The sequence below is a fragment of the Panthera pardus genome, unplaced genomic scaffold (assembly GCF_024362965.1).
Source record: "Panthera pardus isolate Hobbes unplaced genomic scaffold, ASM2436296v1 HiC_scaffold_17, whole genome shotgun sequence".
NCBI lineage: Eukaryota > Metazoa > Chordata > Mammalia > Carnivora > Felidae > Panthera > Panthera pardus.
In genome coordinates this window covers 122,456,488-122,466,154 of record NW_026526732.1, presented here as the reverse complement: position 1 = coordinate 122,466,154, position 9,667 = coordinate 122,456,488, and positions in this window count along the sequence as shown.

The following is a 9,667-nucleotide window of genomic DNA, read 5'->3' as shown; positions in this document are numbered from 1 at the left end:
ATTTGACAAATAGCAGACCCTCAGGTTTATGTTTTTAATTTCATGTGCCGGGTAAAAAGGACCATTTGCCGGGCTGACTTGTCATGTTATGTGAATGCCATGGACTCAGGGCATCTCTCCTCCTCTGTAGAGGAAGTGCTGACCACCCTCAGGCCTGCCGGGTCTTTGGAAGCCATATGGCAAAAGTGCACTCTTTCCATCTCCAGTACGTGCTCCTCTGTAGAAGTCTGGTGTAGACGGAGGCCCAGTATGTGAAATCTCGTTGTTCTATACGCTAATTGCAATGGTCTTCTCTCTGGTGGGAGCATGTAGATCAGGCTTAGAAGAAAATAAGATCCAGCAAGAGGAAGTCTCACCATAAATAATACAGAAAGCAATTTTTAAACAATCCCTAGAAACAGTTGCCTCTTTCCTCATCTGGCAACTTTGATTTGAGTTTACACGAATTTTATTAGTTTCAAATGAGAGGTGTTCATAGAACCTTAACTTGCCTCGTTATTTATTTCAAAGCGCAGAGCACAAAGATTTTGATGTATTGTAAGTGATCCTATTATAATGTTTAGGTGGTGGCCTGAGCTAACTCAGGCTTTCTGTCCAAATGCATTACAAAAACAACCCCTTCCTCAACAAAAGCTTTAAAGCTGACATTGGTGCTGTGGGCCACAGTCCCAGCATAGCCCATTAGAGAGTAAAAGAGGCCGTTCTTCACATGCTTTGGACATTTATTCTATAATGAGGTTCAACAGCCATTTCAAAGAGCCCAGGGCCATGTGAGGGGAATTTTGATCTACAGACTAAGGAACTTGAGCAGAACTCCTGTCTCCAATGCCTTGTTACTCAGCCTGAGAAAGCACTAGATTTCTGGCAGAGCCTCACATGCTGATCAGTCAGTTGAGGGCTCAGCATTTTACCTACTGGTTGGAGAATTAACAAGACTAGCATTGGTGGATCAATAACTCTAGAAAAATAGTGGCTCAGTCAGTTGAGCATCAGCTTTGGCTCAGGTAACCATGTCATGGTTCATGAGTTTGAGCCGCATGTCAGGGCTCAGAGCCCGCTTTGGATCCTCTGTCCCCCTCCCTGTCGGCCCCTCCTCTGCTCATGCTCCCTCAAAAATAAGTAAACATTTAAAAAAATTATAGAAATAGTGTTCTTGCTAACTTAAAGAGCAGCGTACTGAGCGTTTTATATATTCTATCTCATTCTACCTTCACAGCAATCCCTACAAGGTAGGTGGAAGACTGAAGTCAGGTGAGTGACTCAGTTTTTAAGTGTCAGGGATATTATTTAAACCTAGGTCTAGCTTGCTGCAAAGTTTCTTAGGTCAAATATTATACTGCCTAAATGAGGATGTTTCTTTTTTATATATAATGTGGTTTTATTAATTTTATTTGTTTATTTTAACAGAGAGAGAACACGCAAGTGTGTATGAGTGATGGAGGGGCAGAGAGAGAGAGAGGGAGAGGGGGAAAGAGAGAGAGAGAGAGAGAGGGAGAATCCCAAGCAGGCTCTGCAGTGATAGTGGGAGGTTCTTACCCATGAACCATGAGATCATGACCTGAGCCAAAATCAAGAGTCAGACCCTTAACCCACTGAGCCACCCAGGTGCCCCTAAATGAAGATGTTTCTTGATGTTGTAAATGTTTTCGTGGCTGAGTCTGAATTACTGGGGACGAATGAATCTGTATGATTTGAGAAGTGTGTTTCTTTTGAAGAAAATATTTCAGTAATACCTAATAACAAGAAGGAATTTAACCACATGGTAGAATGAGTGTATAAATCTTTGAAACTGATTTTAGAATATTCTGACTGTGGACTGATTACCTTCCTGTGTGTGAGAGTATTCAGTAGAGAGCAATTATTGACTAGAAAGGGGCACAGGGAGTTGGAAATGTTTAATCTTTTGATCAACATTTATATGGGTGCATATCTATGTAAAGTTTTTTTGAGCTGTATACTTAAGATTGGGACACTATATTTGTAAGTTATATCTCAATAAAGACTTTTAAAAATTAAAATGTCTTTAGATATTCTGACTTTATTGTTATTTGGTGGAGGTTTAGATCATTGATTTTAGACCTTTCTTCTTTTCTTTTTTCTTTTCTTTTCTTTTCTTTTCTTTTCTTTTCTTCTTTTATTTTCCTTTCTTTTCTTTTCTTTCCTTTTCTTTGCTTTTCTTTCCTTTTCTTTTCTTTTTAATTAATTTATTTATTTACAGAGAGAACGCACGAGCGATTTGGTGAAGGGCAGAGAGAAAGGAGAGAGAGAGGATCCCAAGCTGTCAGCACAGAGCTGGACACGGGGTGCGAATCCACAAACTGTGAGATCATGACCTGTGTGGAAATCAAGAGTCGGATACTCAACCAACTGAGCCACCCAGGTTCCCCAGATCTTTTGTCTTTTCTAATATGAATATTTTATGCTACAAATTTGTTCTAAACATTACTTTGGCTGTATTTTCTACATTTTGATATATTGTGTTATGCTCATTCAACTCAAAACATTTTCTATTTTCTCTATGAATTCCTAATTGATCCGTGAACTAGTTAGTAGTGTTATTTAACTTTCATATACTTGGAGATGTTTCTGTTTATAATTTCCAGTTTAATTCCATTGTGGTCAGAAAATATATTCTGTATGCTTTCAATTCCTTGAAATGTGTTGTATGGTCCAGAAAGTGATTTATGATCTATATTATACGTGCCTAAAAAGAATGTATATTTTCCTTTTGTTGGATGGAATATTCTATAGATGTCAATTAGGTCAAGTTGTTGATAGTGTTTTTCAGGTCTTCTATATCCTTACTGAACTTCTTTTGACTTGTTATTATCAATTAGTGAGAGGGAACTATTGAGGTCTCCAACTACAATTGTGTATTTGTGTTTTTCTCCTTATAGTTCTACCAGTTTTTATTCATCTATTTTCAAGATATGTTAATAAGTATATAGGGTTATTATATCTTCTTGATTATTTTAGCCCTTTGTCATTAAGAAGTGATCTTTATTCCTGGTAATATTCTTTGCTCAGAAATCTACTTTGTATGATATAAACATAGCCAAGAGTGCTTTCTTTTGATCAGTATTACCATAGTGTATCTTTTGCCATCTTTTACCTTTAGCCTATTTTTGTCTTTATATTTAAAGTGAGTTTCTTGAGATGTGGTTTATATATACAATGGAATACTACTTGGCAATGAGAAAGAATAAAATCATGCCATTTTCAGCAACATGGATGGAACTGGAGGGTATTATGCTGAGTGAAATAACTCAGTCAGAGAAAGACAGATGATCATATGTTTTCCCTCATTTGTGGATCTTGAGAAACTTAAGACCATGGGGGAAGGGCAGGGGAAAAAATAGTTACAAACAGAGAAGAAGGGAGGAAAACCATAAAAGACTCTTAAAAACAGAGAACAAACTGAGGGTTGATGGGAGGTGGGAGAGAGGGGAGAGTGGGTGATGGGCATTGAGGAGGGAACTTGTTGGGATGAGCACTGGGTGTTGCATATAAGCCAATTTGACAATAAATTATATTAAAAAATAATGAAGCGAGTTTTTATTATTAAAAAATAATAAAAAATAATAAAGGCAGCATACAGCGGGTCACACTTGACTATTTAATCTGACAATGTCTGTCTTTTCACTGGTATGTTTAGTCCATTTACATTTCATGTGATTACTGATATGATCAGGGATAAAACTGCAACATTGGTATTTGTTTTCTAATTGATCTATTCTTTGTACCTTTTCTCCTATTCCTCAGACTACTTTTTAATTGCGCATTTTATGATGAAATTTTATCCCTGCTTTGGGTTTATCACTTATAGGTCTTTTTGAAAAAAGTGTCTGCTGAAGCTTTTATACTATACATGCTTCATCAATTATAGGTTATCCTCAAATAACACGGTACTGCTTCAGGTAAAGTGTAAGATCCTTATATCAATGTATGGCTGGTTCTGCCTCGCATCTTTGGTGCTGTTATTGTCATACGTTTTAAACCTTAGATGGTATAAGTCCACAGTAGACTTCTACTATTTTTCACTTAGACAATAATATCTGGGGCCCCTGGCTGGCTCAGTCAGTAGAGCATGCAACTCTTGATCTCGGGGTTGTGAGTTTGAGTCCCATGCTCAGTGTAGAGAGTACCTAAAAAAATAGACAGTAACTTCTTTTAGAGTGATGAGATACATGAAAAGATATTTTCTATATTGACCTTCATTTCAACCATTCCTAGAAATCTTCATTTCTTTGTTTAGATTCAAATTTCTGCTATCATATTCATTTTTCTTAATTAACATTCTTTAACATTTCTTGTAAACCAGGTTAGTTGAAGATGAATTCTCTCAGTTTTTTGTTCACCTGAAAAAGTCTATTTTGCCTTCATTTTTGAAAGATATTTTCACTGAGTGAAGAATTTTAGATAATTTTTTTTTCCTTTCAAGTCTTTAAAGATTTCACTTCACTGTTTCCTGGCTTGCGTGGTTTCTGACAAGAAATCTCTGGTAATTCTAATCTTTGGTCTTGTGCTTGTAATGTGTCTTTTTTTCCTCTGGCTGCCTTCATGTTTGCTTTTCACTTTTGGTTTTCAGAAGTTTTCATCTAATGTGTTTAGCTATGTGTGTCTGTTTGTGATGGTTGGAAATTCTTCTGCTTATAGATCTTTGAGATTCCTGGATTTGTGGTTTGATATCTCTTGGTATTTTTGAAAAAAATTCAGCCCTCATTTTCTCAGCTACTGTCCACTTTCTATCTCTTTGGAAAAGCCTGTTTCTCCTTAAATATCAGGCCTGTTGGTTGCCTTGAAATCTCAGCTCCCTGAAGGACTCACAGGAAATTCTAATATTATAGTTTGCCTAGGTTATTCTTATCATCAGAGTAGAAGCAGCACTGTTTCCTAGAAGCAAGTGGAATTCTCTTTATTAGACACTTCAAATAAGTATCTCTTTGTTATATGAAACTTTCAAAACATTGAAGGGTTTGAAATTTTACTCTACTTATAAGGTATCTAGGTAGGCTGCCTCTCTTTCATGGATGGTGGCCAAAGACACAAGTCAGAGAGAGGTTGATTTGTTACTCATAGTAATAGGGTTAAGCATCTTCATTTTAGTGCCCATCCCCAAGCATAATTCCCATAGGACAGTAACCAGAGGGTCAGGTGATCCCTGCACATGCAGTGGGTTGTGTTACAGTGGAGCCCAGATCTTAAGGAAACCAAATATTTTATAACGGGCAGTAAGTTTTACCAGCACTACTTTTCTATTTCATTGTGAAGACTCCACTTTTAAGAGGCTAGTGCTCACAAGCAGATGTGCCCTTTGCTGCGAAGGAGACACTATTTCTCTCTTGTGTGCTGTACAAATATCCTTGAAGAGATAGTCCAAAACAAAGGGAGTCAGTACCTCTTCTCCCAAGGTGTACAAAAATGCAAGAGACTTATGGAGAATTGGCTCCCAAAAGAGATAGCATCTCGAGCTGATCTGTTTTCTCAATCCACATTCTCAATCCAATTGTAGCAGTAACATAACTCTATATTCTGTGTCATAGAGCATTTATTTCCATTCATTTCAGTGATATTTATTGGGGACCTCTCATGTACTGGCACACGTGCCGGGTGCTGAAGATATGAAAGTGAATAAAATAAATACAGTCTCTATTTCTCTAAGCCGATAAATAGGATAATTGAAGTTTTTTAAAATCCTGAAAGCCATACAAAGTCTTAATGAGCTAAACCACCAGGGATAGAAGACTTAGATATTCAGACCATAATTTCACACGAATGCCACTTACGTTTTCGCATCTCTAAGCTTGTCGGAATTCTTTTCTATTATGCACATCACTGTAGGAACTTTAATACCATACTGTGAAGTTTCTCAAAGCAAGAAATGCATTTTATTATGCTCTGCTTTGCTGTAATATCTCAGAGGCTTTATTACCACATAGGAGACATGAGAACTTTCTGTGTGAATGTGCCTTTAAATGTGTTTTCTAAGCCTCACATGTTATTTCATTAGAAGATAATACTTCATCCTGCTTTTCAATAGCATGGTAAAATGTCCACCTAATTTTTACCTGGATGTTTGCCACGTCAAGAAGCCTTGAATCATTGGGCATAGCATGCAAATTCTGATATTTTGTCACCAGCAACCTTTACACTTCATAAAATAGATATGATGCTTCCTATTTCTGTATTTGAAGGTAAGAGATAAAATTGAAGGAAGTTTGCACTTGCAAATGACTTGGAACCGCATCTTGAACGCGATTTTTTAGCACATGTCCTTTTCAAAACAGATATAAAATCTATTATTTTTTTCTTTGTTTTTTTTTTTTTTTATTGCCAGGAAGAGGAATAGGACGGTATTTCATTTCTGATAAAACATCACAAGTTTACCTATTTTCGCCAAATCATGCCTTTGACTTAGTCAAAACGAGCCAATGTGGTTTTTTTCATGTTTCCTCCTGGATTTTTAAGTTCTGTAAATGTGTAGGTGTGTATACCAATGTGTCTATGTCCCTAATTTAAACTATCTTTTTTATTCATTCATGCTTAATTTACATGTCTTGATTAGATGTTTCCGTGCATGAGGTGTCTTGTCAAGACAGTTGGTAAGTGCTGGCCTTTGAACCTAGGAATTAAGTTTTACCAGCACTCAACTGTAGCGAGGCCAAAGTTCAGCTCTCAACTCTGTGTGTGCAGCTTGATTTAAATGTGAAACTTGGCACTGCATGTCCTCCTGTGCCTGGTTATTATTCTTGGAATGCAAAAGGTACATGTTTTTGTGATTCTCTAAGGAACTCCTCTATAGCTTTTCCAGAACCTAAGTCAGGTTTCACTTTCAGGCTATGTTCCAAGTCCTAAAATTCATTTTTGAGCAGCTCTCAGACAGATGGGTGCTATTTTTGAAATCTATACAGCCTTTCCTGTCTGCTAGGGTCTATTTAATGGTCTACATTATTACTACAGCAATACACTTACTGTATCCGTTCTTCCCTTGCGGCATTGAGGGCTCTAATTTCCATCCAAAACACTGAAGCCATCCTGGGGAGTAAAGGGAGAGCAAACTCATCCGTAAGTGAACTTTGGTCAGCATTTCTGAACTTCCACAGCTTCTGTTTCAACATTTATTGGAAACTTCAGGCATTAGCAATAGTAAGAGTATGAGGCCTATGGCTAACTTTGCAGCCTGGGAGAAGGAAATAAGTGAAATATACATATGCATATGCTATGATGTTAACAGCTGGTAAATTCTTAAAAGATTATGCGTAGATTAAGCCTTAGGGAATTAAATTACATTTTCAAGGCAATAGGGGAGCTTCTGAGAACAACATTCTATAAGTAAACAGTCTTCTGTATCTAAAGGACCACTGTGGGGGGAGGGGGTCGTGCCTGGGTGGCTCAGTTGGTTAAGCGTCCAGCTTCAGCTCAGGTCATGATCTCACGGTTGGTGGGTTTGAGCCTCGTGTCGGGCTCTGTGCTGACAGCTCAGAACCTGGAGCCTGCTAAGAATTCTGTGCATCCCTCTCTTTCTGCCCCTCCCCTGCTCATGCTTTGTCTCTCTCTGTATCAAAAATAAATAAAACATTTCAAAGAAAATTTTTAAATAAATAAATAAATAAAGGGTCATTTGCTGTCCATTTTATTAGCCCTTGTTTTTGCAACTATGACTTTACCCATCTGAAAACCATGCATCCTGTAACTGCCTCCATTCAGAACATAACCCAGAGTCAGAGTAAGCCAAAGGTGATGTTGCAAGCGAAAATCGATATCTCAGTGTTCGTGCACGGAAGCCCAGGAACTTGACTCATAGGCAAGCCCTGCACCGAGATCTATTGATTCATAGTTCACGCACAGTTCTAAAACCTATCTCTTATCCATTTTTTTGTTTGTAAAATTTGGCTAGGGCTGTCATAACAAGTGCCACAGACTGACTAAACAAAAGAAATTTGTTTTCTCAGTTCTGGAAGCTGGGAAGTCCAAGATCAGGGAGTCGGCAGGACTGGTTCCGTTCTGAGGCCCCTCTCCTTGGCTTGCAGATGACCATCTTCTCCCCGTGTCTGCACACCTCTGCTCCTTCAGACATGTGCATAATCTGCGGGTAAATTTCCTCTTTTTACAAGAGCACGCGTCATATTAGATTAGGACTCACCCTTAAGACCTCACTTAACTAATCACCTCTTGTTTCCAAATAGGTACATTCTGAGGTACTGGGTGGGGGTTATGACTTCAACATCTGAATTTGGGGGGTTACAATTTAGCCCATAATGTTATTCATACCAGCTTTTGAAGCAGAAAATAGACACAGTGATGATAGAAAGATATGACCTTAATCAGGGATACCTGATAGTAGCAATAAGCAAAAACACGAGGGCAAGAAAGAAGATAGCAAATTTATTTTAAAAGCTCATGTAGGTACATTGAAAAGCACAAAAGTCTGTTGTGAACATCCTTCAGCTCTCAGCACGTCCTGGATCATCTTGATATAACCGCAGAATTATAACCGAGAACAGGTGACGTGTTCATCGAATAGAAGCAGAAATTTGTCATAGAATGACAGATGGGAGTCTAAGTCCAAACAGCATCACTTGGACAACCCACTTAAACTCCCTGAGTATTTGTTTTCTCATTCGTATCTTGAGAATAAAATTATTTGTGCAAATGCCAGAGATAAGAAGGCCATGTGTGGGTAAGTGCTACAGAAACTGATAGGCATTCTACCAGGAAGAAGTTCTTAGATCCAACAAGAAGGCCTAATAATTTGTTTTAGGATTAAATAGGATCTTGATTTACATGTCAAAAGGCTCAAGGAGGGAAATGTTAAATTTTTAACGAAGCATAAGCTAAGTCAATTGCCAAGAGTTCTTTAAACTACTGATTTATTGCTACGGACTTTTGTAAGACAAAGCATAATTGCTTGTTAAAATAACCAGATGAGGTCTTTCTGACTATATCGTCCCGTGTTCCAATTCAAAAAATCAAAGCTGTAAGAAGTAATACGATGTAAGTGAAAGAGTTCTGTTCTGTAACTAAAAAGAATTGGATTATGATTAGAATGCTGTAAGTACCTTAAACTTCATTTGTTTTTCTGGGTCAGTTTCGACATATTTAAAATAAAGGACACCCACAGGGTTTGCACGATGTCTTCTAATAGTAGAATTTATGAAGACCCATTTCTACTTCTTTTGTTCTCACTTCATAGAACTGGGAAAGATCTAAAAGAGAAGACAGCTTCTGGGGCATCTGGGTAGCTCAGTCAGTTGAGCCTCTGACTTCAGCTCAGGTCATGATCTTGTGGTTCGTGCGTTTGAGCCCCCCATCAGGCTCACTCCTGTCAGACTGTCAGTGCAGAGTCGGCTTCGGTTCCTCTGTCCCCTTCCCTCTGCCCCTCCCCTGCTTGTGCTCTTACAAATACAAATAAATATTTCTTTAAAAAGAGATAGCTTAGGGGACACCTGGGTGGCTCAGTTGGCTAAGCGCCTGACTTTGGTTCAGGTCATGATCTCGCAGTTGGTGAGTTCGAGCCCTGTGTAGGGCTCTCTGCTGACAGCTCAGAGCCTGGAGTCTGCTTCTGATTCTGTGTCTCCCTCTTTACGTGTCCCCTGCTCATGCTCTGTCTTTCTCTCTCAAAAAATAAATAAGCATTAAAAAATTTAAAAAAAAGAGACAGCTTCTA